The sequence below is a fragment of the Lemur catta genome, chromosome 9 (assembly GCF_020740605.2).
Source record: "Lemur catta isolate mLemCat1 chromosome 9, mLemCat1.pri, whole genome shotgun sequence".
Taxonomy (NCBI): Eukaryota; Metazoa; Chordata; class Mammalia; order Primates; family Lemuridae; genus Lemur; species Lemur catta.
In genome coordinates this window covers 64,433,766-64,453,231 of record NC_059136.1, presented here as the reverse complement: position 1 = coordinate 64,453,231, position 19,466 = coordinate 64,433,766, and positions in this window count along the sequence as shown.

Below are 19,466 nucleotides of genomic sequence, written 5' to 3'. Positions count from 1 at the left end.
TTCTCTTCCAGTTGTTCTTCTCCTACCTTTCCAATTATGCCAGCCACATCATGGTGAGCCTCTGAGTCACTTTAAAAGTTTTGTTATGCAGACTTCAATTTTCTAAAGATCTCAGAAACACACAAGTGGTCTTAACAAATATAGTGCTACTGCCTTGTGGTTTCGTGTTGCCTTTGTAGTTTCTAAGATACTCTAACATTATTTAATTAGCTAAAATTTCTTCTCTCTTGAGAAATGGAAACTCAATGAAATGTCAACAATGCTGTCAGTCTGCTTCAGGCTAAACTCATTACACAAAAACTAAGGTAAAAATAGTCCAAGGCAGAATTCTTTGTCATAATTTTGAGGCCCACACCTTATGCCAATGAAATCCATATGTGATTCTATGAAAATGCTAAACTGGGAAGTAGCTAATAAATTGTCTCAACAGAGGCAATAATTGATCTGTCCTTGCATAGAAATTTATCTAATTAGCCAAATAACATATCAAGTTCTGTTGGGGATTATCTGAGTACTACATTTATTACTTGATGAACCTTTGCTTTTCAGTTCTGGAAAGGCCAAAAAATGCTCTGTGCTGCTCTTTATTCTAAAATGAATCTTTTTTTCCCCCAAGAAAGAAAAAAAAAATTCATTGTCTCTTTAAGGCACGTACAGCCAAGAATTGAACAAAAATGCCTCACTTTATCTGAATTATCATGAAGGGTTCAGAATCCATGGGCTCATTACTAAGGATAATAAAATTTGGCATTTTCTATTGTCTGAGGGTTGATAAAGGCTAAATTTCTTGATTTATCTAAATAGATGATAGGAAAGAGCAAACTACAAAAACAAGTGCTATATACTGAAGGCATGTGAATTACCTCCTTCCCAAGGATAATGCAAATTAGAAGTACATAAAGCTTTGTCTGCACCTGGGATCTTTAATGAGGATAAAGAAAAATCAGACAGAGATTCTCCTGGGGAAAGAGAGGATCGTTATTTGAATAACCTGCAGTGAATTCTAATCAATGCGACGTGACTTTGAAAATGAATGTGGTCTTTCAACCCGCTGTACTTGAGCTGTAATATTAATCATAACTTCATGGTACAGTAAAGCTTATGACAAATGCTTATCCAGTAGACTCAGAAAAGAACTGGCTTAGGTGTGCCAAGGAAAAATGGAGCCATGGAAATACAAAGGCTCTTCTTTTTCCCTCCTTGCTAGCCCATTTATTGGCTTGTGTATTCTGTTATCTTTCTTTGATTATCTCAAAAGAGGTTAATGCAAATTGCATGTCATAACTGTAATTGTTTTCTTTTTTCCAAAGGTGACATTTTACATGTAGCTTATTTCCTGACACAGTCTTAGGAGTGTTATTTAACATTACATTATACCAGGAAACTGGTGTGCCAATCTGCTAAGGATGCATTAAACAGCGCAGCAAACCTCTGCAACACAGGAGGGAATTTTAGCTCTGCCCCATTAGAGCCCTGTATTCTTTACAAGTGCATCCCAGACCTGAAGAAGGTTGGACATATACAGAACAGATTTCCTGGAATGCCAGATAGAGAAGTGATGCTGACTTAAATAATAATTTTCAAAAAAAAATCAGCTATCAAGTGTTTTCTGACTTAGAAACAATGTAATTAGTTTTTGACGAGTTGACATTAAAAGGCTTATAGCAGAGGAACATAATGCATTAAAGCTAAACTCTCAAGAATCACATGAAAAAGGAAGAAGATAAAATAAATATCTTAAAATAATTTAAATAATCTTTTGTCAGGCAGTAATGCCAGGGAAAGAAGAAGAGTGGCATATTTGCATTGGCCTAATGGAAATAGTTTTTAGTAATCAGAGCTGTCATTCTGGTCATTGTTGTTGCTATAATGTCCTGATGTGAACTGCAAAGGGTGCGACTCCGACACGCTGTCCACCCTGTGCCATGTGTGATGAAGCCTTGTTCATAAGGCAAAACAGAAGTTAATTGTTCAAATGAATATTCTCATAGGAGAGTGGTTTATAGATGTCAGGTAGGAAGTAAAAGGAAATGCTAGGTGGTCCTCTCAAATCTGAGGGCAACTGAAGTAGACAGAAGCCCTTGCACTTACTCTTGTTTTGTAGAATTTAAGAACCAGAGGCTTCATGAGACACCATATATTTAATCTCCTGCTTCAATGTTGCACTCAAATCATAATGTACACACAAATGGAATCTATTGTATATTGAAGATAAATGGAATATGTGCATACATGTATACATACTTTATATACACATGTAAAATGTAAATACATATGAATCAAATATGTACTATATATGGAAAGTATATGTATGTAGGAATTGAATGTACAAATTCATATGTATGTCTGTAGATATAATGTAAATAAATAGGTAGAACAATGAACTTGAAGTCACAATCAGTCATCATGGCTCTCATATATTGTCCTTAATATGGTTTTTTTAAATGTCATTTTAATGATGTTTCACTGACAGTTTTATTCCTAGTCAATATTACTTGTGAATCATCATAACTTGTTTTATATGTGATTTTAAACTTCCAGCCCTAATGCTGATGATCTCTGATATTTTTTGGCTCTTAACAATGTGCTAAGAAGTTAGAACATTGCATGAGGTACACATTACTTTTATCCCCATTTTAGGGACAGGAATTCAGGGCTGTGCTGACTGATGTTATATGTCAATTTGACTGGACCATGGGGTGCCCAGACATTTGGCCTAACATTATTCCAGGTGTGTCTATAAGGGTATTTCCGGATGAAATTACCATTTGATTCAGTAGACTGAATAAAGTAGTTTGCCCTCCCTAATGGGCATGGGCATCATTCAGTCTGCTGAGGGCCTGAACAGAAAAAAAGATCGTAGAAAGGGAAAATTTGCATATTCTCTCTCTCTCTTTCTTCCCCAACACCTGACTGCCTCAGCCGGACATTGGTCTTCTCCTGCCCTTGAACTGGGATTTGCACCATAGATTCTCCTGGTTCTTAAGCCTTTGGACTGAGATCAGAACTATACCAGTGGCTCTCCTGGGTCTCCAGAACTATCTCTGTATCTATGTATCTATCTACCCCTATTGGTTTTTGTGCTCTGGAGGACCCTGACTAATACAAGGGTCTTAGGGATGTTGTGTTACTTTCTCCATTTAATCCAAATTGTAAGTGGCAGAGCCAAAAATGAAATCTGTACTTCTAATTTTAAAATGTTACTTTTCTCAAGAACAAGTTTATTAAATTAAAATTTGCATGTTACCAAATTCACACATTTTAAGTGTACAATTCAATGATTATTGGTAAATTTACTAGGTTGTGCAGCCATCACCATAATCCAGTTTTAGAATATTTTCATCTTCCCAGTAAGATCCCTCATGCCTCTTTACAGTTAATCTTTATTCCTACCCTTAGCCCTAGGCAATCACTAATCTATTTCTGTCTCCATAGGCTTTCCTTTTCTGGATATTTCATATAAATGGAATCATATAAGGTCATTTATGTCTGGCTTCTTCCACTTAGTGTAATGTTTTTGAGGCTCATCTATGTTGTTACCTCTTGCTTTTTATAATGCATTTGTCTACTCTTCACTCTGCTCACTGCTTCTGCTCTATTTTGAGCTGTTTCTATTTTGATCTCAACTTAGGATGGGAAACAAAGAGATACACTGTAGCATAGGGGAAATAACACTAGCATTCAGAGGAAGAAGATCATGTTTGGATTCTATTAGCAAGGCAATTCTCTCTCTCTACTACCTCACCTGTAAAATCTTGCTTACTGAGAAGATCAAATGAGATAAAGACCATAATAGCTTTTGTAAAACCAAATAAATTGTAGTTTACTAATATTGTGTTTATTATAGCATTATGAGGTAAATGAGTCAAGTTTTCAAGATGCTATCATCTCTCGATACTCAAGTAATTCTAGATCTAAGTAAGAAAGTTTGATTAACATAATCTCAACAGTGGTAAGGAAATCTAAGATTCTTCCTTTCAGGTTACCATTCTCTGATTTAAACCCAAGTTCAAGTTTATATGTCACAAATTGGAGTCTTTGATTATGCAAAATGTATAAACCATTCCCAAATTCTATTCAAGGTAACTCATAGTAGTAGCTACCAGTTCCAAATTGTGGAAACTGCAAAATAATTGCTGGTGATATCTTTCAAAAATGCAGATTCCTGGACCTACTAGAATTGGAGCTTAAAAACCTTTATTTTTCTTTTAACAATTCTAAAGGTGATCCATTTATATCCTAAAATTTGAAATCCAAACTTGAGTGACAACAGGTCTCAGATATGTTACCCAGAGCATGGTCAATATAATATTAGAACATTCTAGAATCATATCACAAATTCTCATTGTGCGGAGGCTGCTGTTGGTTTCCAATATCCAATCTCCCCTTCTTTCTTTCAGTACTATCACCCCAGAATTTTAGCTGAGCACATGGTTACCCAGACTCCCTTGCTGCTGGGTGTGATCATCTGACTAATTTTTGGCCATGAGATTTGAACCGAAGTGATATGTGTTGTTTCTGGGTCATGTCATTAAAAGAAAGGGTTTATTTTCCATTTATTTTTTTCTTCTTCCCACTAGTTAGACTGTAGACAAGCTGGCGGTGGGCCATCCATGACTGTAGATAAGGGCAGAAGGACAACAGTAGCGAACTGCAAAGCAGCAGGATAGAAGGAGTTTGGGTACTGCATCATCACAGGGACTGGCTACCAGCTCAGATTCTTAATTGGGAGAAATAAACTTTTATTTTGTGTGAATTATTGTTATTTTTTTCTGCTAAATAATTAAACTGATACTACTAACCCAGTAGTCCCCAAATTTTTGGCCACCAGGGACAAGTTTCGTGGAAGAAAGTTTTTCCACAGACCAGCAGGGGGATGGTTTTGGGATGATTCAAGCACGTCACATTTATTATGCATTTTATTTATACTATTATTACATTGTAATATATAATGAAATAATTATACAAACCCCTCTGCTAATGATAATTCGTATTTACAATTGCTCCCCAGCAATAGTGTCACTGCCTCAGCTCCACCTCAGATCATCAGGCATTAGATTCTCATAAGGAGTGCACAACCTAGACCCCTCACATGTGCAGTTTACAGTAGGGTTTGTGCTCCTGTGAGAATCTAATGCTGCCCCTGATCTGACGGGAGGCGGAGCTTATGCAGTGATGCGCGCAATGGGGAAGGGCTGTAAATACAGACGATGCTTCACTTGCTGGCCTGACGTTCATCTCCTGCTGTGTGGCCCAGTTCCTAACAGGCCACGGACTGGTACCAGTCTGCACCCAGGGGTTGGGGACTGGACTCCTAGCCAATATACCAACTAAAAGGCATTCACTGTTTGGAAAACACAGTTAAGTAGATGTTGAATGTTTCAATTCCTAAGGTTGCTTCTTTTCTGGACACATTCACTTCACATAGGTTAAGACCTGGTCAGGTGCGGTGGCTCACACCTGTAATCCTAGCACTCTGGGAGGCCGAGGTGGGAGGATTCCTTGAGCTCAGGAGTTCAAGACCAGCCTGAGCAAGAGTGAGACCCATCTCTACTAAAAATACAAACAAAATTAGCGGGACATGGTGGCACACACCTATAGCTCCAGCTACTCAGGAGGCTGAGGCAGGATTGCCTGAACCCAGGAGTCTGAGGTTTCTGTGAGCTACGACGCCACTGTACTGTACCAGGGACTTTGTAAAAAACAAAACAAAACAAACAAAAAAAACCCCCAAAACAACAACAGCAAGAAACCCAGCCTCTGCTATTCTATTCAATTTGAGAAACTTGAAGATTGGTCAGAGGATCACTCTAACATAAAAGCTTGTAGATGAGGTGGCATAGAGTATCTAGAATCTATGTGGCAGAGATTTACATTTGGTCTTACATTTTTTAGTCTTGATGAGTTTGAGATCACTGGTATTTAGAAACTGAGGGCAGGTAACTGGTCTTAGTCATTTTGGGGGGGGGTTGACTTTTATCTTTATTTTAAATATTTGCATTTTTTTATTTCAGCATAATACAGGGGTAGAAAAGTTTAGGTTACAAATATTGCCTTTGTCCCCACCCCCCCCCAGCTGAGGCAGAGCTTTAAATGTATCCATCCCCCAGATGGTGCACATCACACTCATTATGTATGTATACACCCATCCCCTCTTAACCCTCCATCTGCCTGACACCCAATTAATGCTATTCCTATATGTGCTCTTAGGTGTTGATCAGTGAAACCAATTGGATGGTGAGTACATGTGGTGCTTATTTTTCCATTCTTGGGATACTTCACTTAGTAGAATGGTTCTAGCTCTATCCAGGAAAATACAAGAGGTGTTATATCACCATTGTTTCTTATAGCTGAGTAGTACTCCATGGCATACATATACCACATTTTATTAATCCACTCATGTATTGAGGGGCACTTGAGTTGTTTCCACATCTTTGTGATTGTGAATTGTGCTGCTATAAACATTCGGGTGCAGATATCTTTTTTATAGAATGTCTTTTATTCTTTTGGGTAGATGCCCAATAATGGGGTTGCTGGTTCAAATGGTAGGTCTACTTATATCTCTTTAAGGTATCTCCATATTGCCTTCCATAGAGGTTGCACTAGTTGTCACGAGAGCAAACAGACAACCTACAGAATGGGAAAAAATTTTCACATATTACACATCCAATAAGGGGCTGATAACTAGAATCTATTTAGAACTCAGGAAAATCAGCAAGAAAAAAATCAAACAACCCTATCAAAAAGTGGGCAAAGGACATGAACAGAAACTTTTCAAAAGAAGACAGAAGAATGGCCAACAACCATATGAAAAAATGCTCAACATCTCTAATCATTAGGGAAATGCAAATCAAAATCACAATGAGATATCACTTGTCTCCAGTGAGAATGGCCTTTATCAATAAGTCCCAAAACAATAAATGCTGGTGTGGATGCAGAGAGACAGGAACACTCATACACTGCTGGTGGGACTGCAAACTAGTGCAAACTGGTCTTAGTCATTTTAGGTTTCTTCAGAGAACCTGGCGCACATTAAGCACTCAAAAATATCTGTTGATTTATCCTAATCAAAAGACTCCTGTGCAACACGAGTGCTAACATAATGAAAGTTGTAGGCTTATTCATATGTAATGCACACTGATGTTGGGGCTATTTTCTTTAAAAAGTAGATATGGGCACTTGGAAGGGACTATTAGGCAGGTGGAATAGGTAATTGCTAGGTCCCTTTCAGTTCTAAAAGAGAGAGAGCCATGAGAGCTGTCTCTCCCTTTTCCAAAGTCCATTGCTGATTCTCTACTGCTTTACCTAATGTACAGCAAGATTCAACACCCTCCATCAATGCACTCCTGCTCACTCCCTTTACAGCTTTATTTGGCTCTCAATTTACCCTGAATTCTCCCTGTGTTTTCCTGACCTTACATTCTGCTCCACCTGTTCCCTCTGCTTGGGGACATATCTACCTATCAAATTCCCATCCACTCTGCATGAGTGAATGCCCTTCAGTGTTATGTGAATACACAGATCTCCTGATGGCAGGGGAGGTAAACAGCCCTGACAGTTCCTGAAAGTCATTCTAATAGATTTTGAATGATGATCTCTCACTGAAGAGACTCCATACGGCAGAACTCCAAGTCTGAAACCAGAGCATGGAAGGCACCTGCTGATTGAGAAAGGGTTATCCCCAAATTCTGGGTCCCTGATGACTAGCCAGAAGGCTCAAGGTGGACTAAGATCAGAGCTGATTCCCTGATACAGACTTTTCCTGATGGTTGCTTCCACTTAGGAAGTCTTAGGATGCTATCACCAAAATACTTTCTAAATGCTTCTCACTTTCTCCATCATATCTAGATACTATCTACTTCCCCCCAAGCACTAGTACCTTAGCCTGAGCCACCATCATCTCTTACCTCAACTTATCTGAACTACTGTGATAGCCTCCCTACTAGTCTCTCTTCTTTTGTTCTAATCTCACCATCCCAGTTAATTCTTCACAAAAGTCAGAATGATTATAAAACTCTCCAATGGCTTTCCATTACATTGGTCATAAGTCCTAAGAATAACTCCAATGATCTAGCTTTGATAAGCCTCTCTGACATTACCTTGTATCACTCTCCCCTATCCATTATATTCTAGCCACACTGACCTATTCCTCAAACATATCAAGCTTTTCTTTTTTTTAATTTCAAAATATTAAGGTGGTATAAATGTTTTTGTACGTGGATGGCTTTTATAATGCTTAAGTCAGGGCTATTAGTGTGCCTGCCACCCAAATAGTGTTCATTGTACCTGTTACAAAGGTTTTCACCCCACTCTTCCTCCCCTACCCCCCTCTTTTTGATTTCCAATGACTTTTACTTCTCTCTGTGCCCATGTGTGCCCATTGGTTAGTTCCAAATTATTAGAGAGCACATGTGGTGTTTGTTTTTCAATTCCTGAGACACTTTGCTTAGGATAATGGTCTCTAGTTCCGTCCAAATTGCTCCAAAAGACATTAAGTCATTTCTTTTTATGGCTGAGTAGTACTCCATGGTGTGTGTGTGTGTGTGTGTGTGTGTGTGTGTGTGTGTGTGTGTGTGTGTGTGTTAATGTTGTTAATCCACTCATGTATTGCTGGGCACTTGGGTTGATTCCACATCTTTGCGATTGTGAATTGTGCTGCAATAAACATTCGAGTGCTGGTGTCTTTTTGATAAAATGAATTCTTTTCCTTTGGGTAGATACCCAATAGCAGGATTGCTGGATTGAATGGTAAGTCTATATTTATTTCTTTGAAGCTTTTCCTTTTTTACGGATTTTGCGCTTAAAATATCTTCTTCTGGGAGCAGCTTGTCCTTTCAGCTTTGCTTGGCTGGTCTGTTCTCACAAAACAAATCTCAACATAAAAGTCACCTCTCAGAGAAGCCTTCCCTGGCCCCCACTAACTGATGCTTCCCTCTCTCACCAAATCAGACTATTTTCTTAGAGCACTTAACACTATTTGAAATTAATTTATTTTAACTGAATACATCATTAGATATCAATAAATTGCCATTAAATTAATGAGTTTAAGAGAGTGGGTAAAAATTCAAGCTCTGGATCCAGTCTTCCTAATGCAAGTCTTGGCTCTGACATTTAATATCTATGTGTCTGTGAGTAAGTTACTTGTCCTCTTGGTGACTCAGTTTCCTAATCTATAGGATGGGGATACTAATAGCACCTACTGCATAGGGCTGTTGTCAAGATTAAATAAATTAATATATGCAATGGAGAGGAACAACACTTATGTGGAACATTGTGTGCAGTCAGAAAATACAGCTCACAATTTAAAGAATTACATTTAAATTTCTAACCCTGACTAAAGCCAAAAAGCTTGTAAGTAGCTACATAGGTTTATCAAATCCCTAAGTTTTGGGGTAGAGTCAGAATACTGAGTGATCATTCTATGCCAAAGCTTTAGGTCCCTGAATTGTCAAGGCACACTGCAGTTCAGGGCTCTTTTTTTTTCTTCATTACTTCACTTATCAAGAAAATTTTGTAGAATGATTTTATGCAACAATCGGTGCTAAGTTCTAAAATGGATCCATTGCCTGTGGAGCTGAGAACAGATGTAAACAAGCATTTACGGTACACTGGGCATCAGAAGCTGTGTATCTAGAACCATGGGAGCACTGAGTAGGGGGCAGCTAGAAGAAAACACCTCACACAGCTCTGCTGTGGGTGGGGGTGGTGGCCAGGAAAGGCTTGTGGTCTTGCAAGGGAGTTTCTAGCCTTGGACTGCTAGGTATTTTGTGAGCACCTGTGGACTCCCCACTGTGGGAAAGAACACTATTCACCACTCAGGGAACATTTAGTCACTTCATAAGTGCATAACCAGGAAAGAAGCAGAGCCGTTTGCTCTACCCAGCAGCACATGAATGAATATGTCACACATATGTATTTACACCAATGCAAAATCACACGCTGGCTCCAGAGGGGGAAGGAGAAGAGTGTTGAAACCTGACGGCATATGAAGCATTTCCTGAGGGATGTTGTCTGTCAGTCTGTTTGCGCTGGCTGATTGAAAATCACATGTGGCTCTCAGATGTAGAAGAGGAAAGTTATTTGCATGTAAAAATGGGATTTTTAAAAATATAATTCTTGATGTAAACCATTTGGACAATCATACAATATTCCTGGGCAAATCTTTGGGCACAAGTCTTTGGAAAGACTTCTGAAGACCATCTTTCTTGGTTTTCCCCTTCCTTCTCTGGCCCTGGTACTTTTTCAGGGATGGAGTTTATTCTAGCTGAGGCCTTTTTTTTCCTCCCTCTTTCTCTGTGGCAGGGAGATGATAAAGATGTAAAATTTATTTTTACCTTGTTTTTCCTTCAATCAAGGCCCAATTTGACTATAAGAAAGATGAATGGTAGACAAAATTCTGATAAGATTCATTCTGTGATTAAAAAGGTCTGTGGAAAGGGTCCCCAAAAGACTTGTACTGCACTATTGGCATTAGAAAAAGTTATGGCTAGCAGAAGTGTAAGGGAAGAAACAGATTAGCTGTCTGTCCAAATCTGCCCAATTGAAATGTAGATGAAGCTTCAGAAGAGGAAACGCTACAACATATTAGCTGAGTGTGTTAGTTTGGAAGTCAAATAGACCTAGGTTTGAAGGTTTCCCCTGCTACTTACTAATTATTTTACCTGGAGGGCAGAGTCTGCTAGAGCTCCTTAATATTCACCTTCTCTTCTTCCTAGACACAGAGCCAGATTGCATTTTTTAGCCTTCTTTGCACCTAGGTGTGGTCTTTTGATTGCTGTCTGGCCAATGACCACCTCCTCCTTAATCCACAGCCAAACAACACTGGAATGTCCCATGAGATAAAAATTTAATTCAGTGGGTTAGGCAGAGGAATTTCAAGGATCTTACAGCAGTTAGCCTACCCTTTCATGTTTGAATAAGATACTTAAACTCTCTCCTTTATAATTTCATTTGTCAATGGGGCTAATATTACCTACCTCATAATGTTGTTATGAGGACCCTAAGTGATTTCTTTTCCTTCTATTCCAGTATTTTCCTCTTTTATGTGCTTATATTTTTTCTTACTACATTAGGAAAGAATTCCTAGTCCTTATTCTCTGATATCAGCTTGGCTTGTTAGTTGGAGAAAAACTGTAGGAAAGGTAAAGTAGGCCAAGAACCGTGACTCTGAAGAAGCCATTCCTACGAAGGAGTGATAAACTGCTACAAGTCCTTAGGGGCCCTCTGGGGCCAGTCTGAACGGAGTCACATTAAATGAAAACACAAAGAACTCTAGCAGTGTTGAAGGTTAATGTCGATCATTACCACTTTTCTCAGAGGAGATGCCACAGAGATTTTACACAAATGTGTTGCACAGAGTATCTCAGAAATACTTTCTAGACATCAGACTCTGTCCCCCAATTTTATACTCATGAAAACTATAAAATCTCTCCTATGTTCCCATCCACTTGGCTTCCTTTCTATCAAAGCCTTCTTTGACTTCACCCTCTTCTCCCCCTCCTTGCTGTCTCCCTGCTAGAGAAAACCAGTGGAATTTCTGACTCTACCCACTGACCTAAGCAGACCACACATGGCCATGAGCCTCAAATCGTGTCTCCTCCTTTACAGAGGAAGGAGTATATCTCCCTGGAAGTATGGTTCTAATTTCTTTCAACAGCTTATCTTGTAAGTCGTTCTTATGGAATATTTTCAGTGAATAAAATTTTCCACCTTGTTATATGATTTGATCTAATGACTTAGGTGACCTGAGGAGGGAAAAATCAAAATGAGAATATTCAAACCTTCGTTCTGACAATAAGCAGTCATAAACAAGTCTCCATAGTCAAAGCAAAGTTGAGAATTTATTCCAAGGGAAGGAAGTTGGCCTGAGAGCCCTGGGTGAACAATGCTAATTTTTGGCCTCTCTGGAGACATGGGCAGAGCTGGCCAGAAGGGAAGGAATAGTGCAGTCCAGATATCCTCTGATTTGATTTCCACAGGGAGGAGCCTCTCTTGCTAATAATACCTTTTACTTCTAACTTCCCATGGTGCCTAAAACAGCCACATTTCTAACTATATCAGGTTAAGACACTGAAAATCCAGTTTTTATCTGTGAGAGGTAAATGTAATCATCATTAATACTACTTCAGATTTAGCTTCAGGCATATTTATTCAGCTACTGAGGGATTGGGGTTCTACGTGATTAGCCTTAGATGAGGACAAGGTGAACCAAAAACTTAAGGTCCCAGTAGAGTAGGCAGCCAGGAGCTCCAACTCCTTTGATCTCTTGGTTGTTGAAAACTGTGAAAGGAATGAGATTGTACCCTACTTGTCAGCTAATAAGAAGTATGTGACTTCTGAGCAAGACACAAACATGAGCTTTAAGTTTTCTTTGGTTCCCTTTGTCACTCGGTTCCATGGGGACAATGTGCATGCAGTGACACATTTGGGACACATCTGAGGAACTCTGAGCTCTGGGAAATCCCAGTCTTTTATAATTCATGGTAAGCAAGCCTGTCCAAGATTGGCCCCAGAGGGAAACATTATCTTTGTTATCATGGACAACAGATAGATCTGTCTTCTCTGAAGGGAGACATCAGCTCTACCGTTCAAGGCTGTTTGCTATACAGACATCCTTGAAAAGATAGTCTAGAGCAATATGTTGTCAGTGTCTCTGTTCACCAGATGTGCAGAAATCTGAGAGATCCATGAAGAATTATCTCCCACAATAGTAGCAGTGTGTACTGCCAGCAACCATACTGAAAGTCAAGTCAATCTACCTGGGTCCAAACCCAGCTCCACTATTACTTAGCAGCTTTCAAGGAAGTTACTTAAACTCTCTGAATTTCAGTTTCCTCACCTGTGAAATAGAGCGGACATCACCTATCATATAGAATTGCTATAAGGGCTAAATAAAATGGTCTGTTAAGTAAATGGTAATGATGATTATATAACTATATTACACAGTAATATATAACATTACATTCTAAATGTCACAATAAAGGCTGTATATTATTTTATTTTATTTTGCATTTCTTATTAACTTAAATTGTATTTTTGTTTTAGCTATCAAGTCTGGTTAGCTTCGAAATGTTATTTCACTTTTTTATACTGGGTACCATAAAGAGTCCTAGGCAAAAAGACAGGGGACCTGGGTTCCAGGTCTACCACAGACTAGCTATGTAGCTTAGCAAGTCATTCATTGAAACTAATAGGTCAAAGGAGGAGAATTCAAGGATGGCGTAAAGATTTAAACCCAGCGTCAGGCCTGAGCAATGAGTAGTGACTGCTTATAAAGTTGTGCTGAGAAAAAATTTGGGCCTGTGTGTAGGCTTAGCAGGAAGTTGTGCCCATGATGAGCTTGCCATATCTTCAAGGTGCAGGCCTGATGGGGGATGGGATGGGACAGAGTGGAAACATGCCATTGCTTTGCATATAACAGCTGCTCAGTTAATACACATTAATTTATTAATTGATGGATTGACTAACAAGGTTTCTGGAATCCTGGATCAAGGCTGAAAAATGAGGAGGACATGGGGAGGCAAATGAACCACTTTGGGATGAAGGGAATCTTACTTTTAGTTAGGCCATGACCTCTAAGACAGGTTAAGTACTCGTGGAAATCCCAGCTGTTGTCAGGCTGGATGTGGAGCCCAGCCAGCCTTTCTTCAAATGACCTGGTGTGCTGATGCTGCCTCTAGTTTCTCCTGAGCTCCAAATTACTGCTATGAAGCAGCTGCTCAAACACTTTAATGACCATGATTAAACAGTCCCAGAGGCTGACCTTTAGATATGGCAGTGGTTAATTGAGCCAACTGCCCTGGGGTCTGCCATCTTTGCCAAAGCCTTGCAAGTCCAGTGTGGCTTAGTCTTTTGCTTGGTTTCCCAGGACATGTGGAAGAGGAAAAATCATACTTCCAGTCACACTAACACAAATGGCAAAAACCTGGGCATGGGACAAGACTGCTAAAGGAATTCCAATGTCCTCGTGAGAAAAAGACCTTGTAGATGGCAAGTTTGAAGGTCTCTCAAAATTGTCTGTGCTTATTAAATTCCTTAAACAGGCAGAACCAAGATTTTACTAGGAAAGGGGAGAGAATTAGTGACTAGAACTTAGTGTTTCAATTTATCATTCAATTAATATTCATTCAACATTGAACGGATGACCAATAAATAGCAGGAAGTGCTTCAGGCACAAGGCGATAGCCATGGAAAATGGGCTAGAATATAAGTCTCTAGGAGCAGAGGCTGTTTTTGTTTGGTTCACTGCATTTCCCAAACCCCTAGAATGCTACCTGGTACAGAACCAATGCTCAATTAATAGTTGTTGAATAAATGGGTGGATACAAACTCTGTCTTCACTGAGCTCACAGTCTAGTAAATACATAAGCAGGACATTTGCCATTTTTGATGAGTTCTATGAAGGAAAGGAGTGCTCTGACCTGACGTGGGAGAGACTAACTGGGGAGCAGAGGGGAGAAGTACTTTGGTTAGAAAGGTTCAGCAGGGCCTGTCTGAAAGTTCTATCTCAGCAGAGAGAAGCATGACAAGAAGGAGCCATCTGTGTGAAGATCGTGGGGAGGGGGAGATTTCCAAGCAGGCGATAGCAATAGACAAAGGCCCCTAGGAAGGAAATAACTTGTGTGTTAAAGAAACAGCAGGGAGAATGTGAAGAGAGACTACTAGTGAGGTGGGGAGAAGTGAAAGATTGAATCCGAGTGGTGGGCAGGGGCTAAGTCACACAGGGTCCTCTAATCATGTCAGGGAAATTTGCTCTAGGTTTTACTCTAGGTATTACTTTCCTAAAGATGAACTGCCACAAAGTGAGTGGTTTAACATAACAGAATTCTCCCACAGTGCTGGGGCCAGAAGTCAGAAATGAAGGTGTTGGTGGGGTTGGTTCCTTCTGAAGGGTCCAAGGCAGAATCTGTTCCAAGCCTCTCTCCTAGCTTCCAATGGCTGCTAAAGACCCTCTTGTTCCCCGGCTTATACACACATCAGTACAGTCACTGCCTCTGTCTTCACATCACCTTCTCCTTTCCTCGTGTCTCTTCTTTTCTGTCTATGTCTTCCCCCCTTCTTATAGAACACTTGTCATTGGATTTGGGGCACACCTGCGTAATCTCATCTCAAGATTCTTGGCAACACCTACGAAGGCCATTCTTCCAAATGAGGTCACCTTTTCAGGTTCCAAATGGACATATCTTTGGTGGGGGCCACCATTCCATCCACCACACTCTATTTGCAGTGAAAAAACATTAGAGAATGCCACACAGAGAGGTGACAGGAGATTTATATTTTTCTGAGCGAGGAGTGGATTAGAGAAGAACAGGGTGGAAGACTTTGGCAGTGAGAGATGAGGTGGAAGTAGGTTAGATGGAAAGTCCGAGCTGAGAGTGAGGCCAGAGGCTTGGTGTCAGGGCAGTGTGAGAGTAGTGTCTGGGATGAAATGGGCACAGTAACACTCAAGAAGTATCTTGGTTCCAGGCACAGCTGGCTTAATGTCACATAAATGTCAGGTTTTTGGCTGGAAATCAGTCAAATCTCTTCCTTGTTGTGGTCTTTCTAGCCTTACTCGTGGCCCTTTGCAGGTCTCCTCTCCCTCTGGGAAGAGTCGCCACTGAGCACTCAAAGGTGCTGCATTCATGCCATACACAATTTAGAACTCTGCCTCTTCCTGTGTAGAACTTACATAAGCCTTAATGGTCAACTACAAAAGGTTCTGAAAATCTCGTTTCTCTTTGTACCATATTGCCCTTCTGGTGAGCTTTAGGGTCTCTATTATGCATTGCCTGTCCATTATAAGCTGAGATTACCATAGCAGGAAAAAAAAATAACATCAATCTTTTTTTTTTTTCCTAACTGAAAATTGTATCTTGGCACAGAGTTCCTGCTTTCCTTCTCTGGAAGCATTTCCAAAAGTACTCATGGCAAGTTTTCTTTAGAAGGGGGGAGGGTGAACCCAAATCCAATGAGTAGATACTATGGACCAAAGCCTGACCTCCATAATTTGCAATCCTTTCCCAGAGGCATAGAACCAAAGGTGGGATTTATAACTGAGAATTAAATGAGGAATTGAGTATTTTCTCTTGGAAGTCTAAAGTGCAAGAAGTCCCCATGTAGGACTATTGATAATTGTAACTGCTTGTCATTCTTTCTGTCTGATTAGTGGGAGAGCAAGAACAAGTTTTTGTAGTGCACCAAGAGTCTGAGTACACAGGAGAAACATGGATCTTTCTTAAAATTGCAAGTTTTCCTATTTGCAGATTTCCTACAGCGAGCATGAAGGGGATTCCTCAAAAGACGGGTGTATCTGTTTTAAATCTTTTTCGGTCACAAGTGACATAACACCTAATTTAAATTGGCCTAGCCAAATAGGAATTTAGTGGGCAACTTAATTGTAAAACTGAGGTAGTACAAGGCCCCAGGTGCTCAAACAATGTCCCTAGGATCCAGTTTTTTTTCTATGCTTACATCATACTTAGACACTTCTCACCTCACGGTGGCAACAAGGACACCAGACCTTCAACTTCACAGTCAGCAATTTCATTGCTTCATATTGGCTCATCTTTGAGCCATTGCCTGTGTCTAGAAGAAGGTGATGCTGACTGGCTGGGCTTCAGTCACATGCCCCTGCCTCCTCCGCCGGAGCTGAGAAGGAAATCAGCACCCCAGAAACAGCACAGGCTAAGAGTAGGAGCGGAATTATTTCTCAAAAAGAAATCAAAGTGCTGCTATCAAAAAAAAAAGAAAAAAAGAAAAATCAGAGAATGAACAAGATTAAGCAAAATAACAACAGCCACAGGCAAATGTCCATTCACTGGCTGTGTGGCCTTGGGCTAATCATTCAGTGCCTTCTCATGTTTCTTCATCTTTAAAGTGGGAATAATGATGTTAGTACCTTCCTCATAGAGTAATTGAGAAGATTAAGTAAGTTATTATATGTAAAGCACATTGGAGCAGTGCCCGGTACATCTAAGTTAGCTTTAATATTTATTTATTTACTCACAATAGAAATACTGTCTCTCCTGAGTTTTATGCAGACAGACGTCAAGCTGATTTATTGAGCAGGTTGAGTTAAAAAGATATTGCAAATTCATACCCAAGCACATAGAACTAGAAAGCAAGCCAAAATTTCAAAGGGGAGGTAAAACATATCTGATTTTTACCACTTATTGTGATCTCTACTGTTACCCACCTCTCCAAACCACACAATCATTCAATGGACTTTGAATCATCCTCTTCTGTAATCTCCTGGCTCCACCTTCAACCTCTCATAGTCCAACCCCTACTCCATAGTCCAAGTGATCTTTATAAGGCATGAAATTCTAGTTTAGTATCTTCTAATGGTTCCCAATAAGAGCCAGAATAAATAACTTCCAGTCTTACTTTACCTGATCTGGCCATTGTCTGCTTTTACAATGCTACTTCCTTACACTGTGCCCAAGGTCCTCCATTTTGCAGCCTCCTAATCTTCCTCTTGTGTCTCACAGAAGCTCATTCTTATCTATTTTTAAATTTTCTTCCCTTAGATCTTCAAGTGGTTGCTTCCTTCTCACTATTCTGGTGTCAGCTTGAATGACAGATCCACCAAGAAACCTTTCCTGATTAACCTAGATAAAGTATTTTTCCTCCCCTACCTCATTAATTCTCTATATTATTATTTCTCTATATTATTTCTTCTATATCTCTTAATACCTGAATTTGTCTTTTTTATTTTATGATTCCTTGTGCTGGAAACAAATATTTGAAGAGACAACCAAGTAAGTAAGCATTACCTAAGACAGAAGTGCAGGGAATGAGCTTAGTGTTTGGGGCTGCCTTTCCCCCAAAGATATCTGTTCATATCTGAGAGGTCAGCTGAGACTTTGAAAGGGTGAAAACAGCAACTCTGCCTACCTGTGGGCTATGGGAACCTTAATCTCTGTTCACTCACAAAGCCCTTGCTTTGTGTTAGGGCCATAAAGACTGTACAATAGGAGTAATAGTAAAATGGAAGAGACAGTAGTTTAGCTTTGTCATCTCTGTCATGAAATTGAGATAATTGCTAGTGCCCCCAAGTGCTCTGTAGACACAAATATAAATCTAATCTAGAGAAAAAACGATATCATCCTAGGCCTCAAATTATTTCTATGAATAATTTTGTAATTGTACTTTCTATTATCAGTAAAAAATAACCAGGAACATGAAGAGATATGATAACAAGAATGAAAACCAGTAAGAAAAAACAAACGGAAAAAGATTCAAAGAGTTCCAGGTACTCGAATACCAGAAACTAGTTTCAAAATAACTTTTACTATGTTCAAAGACATAAGAAAAGATTAAAAATTTCAGCAGAGAATTAGAAACTATTAAAAAGGAAACAAATTAATATTCTAGAACTCAAAAAAGTAATAAAAATTAAGAATTTAATAGATAAAGATAACAGCAGATTAGACTTAGCTTGAGGGAGAATTAGTAGACTGGAAAACACATCAGAAGAAAATGGAGAGGAAAATGGATGAAAAATACAGCAGCAAGGACAAGAGGCACAGAGGATTCATATACTAGGTGTATGTAATATAGTATAGTTGAAGTCCCTAGAAGACAGTAAAGAGAACAGGGCAGAAGTAAACTTTGAGAGAACTTTTAAAAACTGATATTAAGACATCAAGGCACCAACAATTCCTAAATCTATGAAAATTTTAAGAATGATAAAAGAAAAAAGAAACCCACACCCAAGAAGCAAAAGAAAAAAATACAGATTGTTTTAGAAGAATAAATAGACTGAGAACTGAGATCTCAAAGGGAACAGTGAATATCTGAAAATGATGGATTACTATCTTCAAAGTGTTAAAAAAATATAAATATCACCCTACCACTCTAAATGCAACAAAAATATACTTAAAGAATGAAGTATTGATATTTTTATATAAACAAAAACTGAGAATTTGTCACCAGCAGACTCTTACTAAGGAAATACTAAAGAATGTTTTTTCAAATAAAAGAAAAATGATGCCAGATGGAGAACTGGAGATACAGAAAGAAATGTAGGGTAAAGATGATGGTAAGTAAATAGGCATATGTGAAAGAATATTGACTGTAGGAAAATAACAGTAATATTAATGTAATGTCTTTTTTAGTATAACATATATGTATAATTAAAATGCATGATAACAGCAACATATACACTGGAGGAGGGGGGGAATGGAATTTAAATGTTCTAATATTATTCAGAAAGAAAAAGAAAGAACTAATTAATGTTTTACTTTGATATGTTGTGATGCATGTTTTAATGTCTAGAATAGTGAAAGAGTAATGTTCAAGCTAATAGAGAGAAAGTTAGAAGGAATAAAATTAATCCATAAAAGATAAGAGGGAAAAAAGGATCATTAATATTTATAACTGATCTAAATGCTTCAATTAGTTGAGAAAATTGTCATATTAAACAAAATAAAAGTCAAGTACATGCTATTTACAGTTCTTTTAAAACATAAAGATGAAAAAAT